Source organism: Pteropus vampyrus, unplaced genomic scaffold, assembly GCF_000151845.1.
Source record: "Pteropus vampyrus isolate Shadow unplaced genomic scaffold, Pvam_2.0 Scaffold195, whole genome shotgun sequence".
Classification (NCBI taxonomy): Eukaryota; Metazoa; Chordata; class Mammalia; order Chiroptera; family Pteropodidae; genus Pteropus; species Pteropus vampyrus.
Window position 1 is genome coordinate 490,289 of NW_011888976.1, and position 1,379 is coordinate 491,667.

General features: G+C 51.8%; 1 protein-coding gene across 1 annotated transcript in view; it reads left to right on the forward strand.

Annotated features, from left to right (window-relative positions):
- The first annotated feature begins 361 nt into the window (after positions 1 to 361).
- Positions 362 to 1,379, forward strand: part of ACOX2 (acyl-CoA oxidase 2) — a 38,746-nt gene continuing 37,728 nt past the window's right edge. Inside the window, exon 1 of the mRNA XM_023537642.1 lies at positions 362 to 379. The gene's annotated coding sequence lies outside the window, so the exon portion shown is untranslated. The remainder of the gene's footprint in view (positions 380 to 1,379) is intronic.

Consider the following 1,379-nt stretch of genomic DNA (forward strand, 5'->3'; position numbering starts at 1 on the left):
ATTCTATCAGGACCAGGCTCTGGGAGGCAGGGCCAGACAGGCAGGAAGAGGGAGAGAAAGGCCGGGGTTCAGTAGCTGGCACTCGCTGAGCTGCCCAGCCAGCTTCATGCTAAGCTATTAACCTGCTTCATCTTCATAGCAATCCTCCCTGGGTAGCCCCAGTGCTGGGCATTGCATGTCACCTGCGGGAAATGGGTGGAAAGGAGTGGAGGGGACAGGAGAAAACAAGCAGTGAACTCAGCAGGAAACGGCTGAGAGCTGAGAGCCAGCCAGGCAGTGCCACCTCTCTAGGGGAGGAGAAAGGGGCTGGGCCACTGACCAGAAGCGGCCTAAGGCTAGAGAGGCCAGGCCAGGCCTACAGTGTGGACACAAGACAGAGGTGAGTCAGGCAAGCCGGGCTGAGGGTCAGGGGAGGTACTGGGAGACCTCTGAGGACTGGACCACCTGGGTGATGGCCTTCCCCGCAGCTCCCGGTGACCAGTGACCAAGCACTGCTTTCTTTCATTTGATACTTGTTTACTACACAGGACCTTTCAGCCAGGCCCTGTGCTAAATGTCAGAGCTACGGCATGAATGTGACAAAGATCCCTGCCTTCTTGGAGTTCACCATCTAATGAGGGAAGACGACAATTAACAAAAACATAATCAATAAGTAAATTGTCTTGTATGTTAGGACAAGTGAAAAGAGAAAAATTAGCAGAGCGAGAGGGATTGGGAATGCCGAGGGAGGGGTCTTGGGATTTTCAAGAGAGTGGTCGAGTGTGCCTCACTGAGAAGGAGACTGATCAAAGACTTGAAGGAGGTAGGTAATTAGGAAGCCGAAGACATTCAGGGAAAGAGTGTTCCAGATAGAGGACAAGGCCTTGGTAGAGGCAGTGGGGGATGGGGCATCAGCGTGCTCTAGCACAGCAAGGAGGCAGCAGCAGTTGGAGTGGAGATGATGCAGGACGGGGCAAGGGGCAAAGTCCTCGGAGTTGGAGGCGGGGCGGGGGAGGGTGTGGAAATCAAGCCCTGCACCAAAAGAGAAAGGGTTCTTGGAACACAAGAAAGAATTCAAACACCCACCAGGGTCAGAGTCAAAAGGAAAGTTTATTAGAGAAGGGCTAACACCCCATAGATGAAGTGTGGTCTCCTGTCAGAGGCAAAGAGTGAGAGAGCCTAAGAGAGACTCGGAGGGACAGACAGAGAGACAGAGACAGTGACAGAGAGATAAAGAGACTGAGAAGGGACCCCCAGTGTTCTGGGAATTCAGTTTATATATCATTCCTTAGTTTCTGTGAATTACAGTGTAAAGACTTTGTTTACCCATTTCCCTTGATAGTATGGAACTACAATGTGAAAGGATAAGCGTAGGTAGCCAGGTAGCCAGAAGAGGTAAG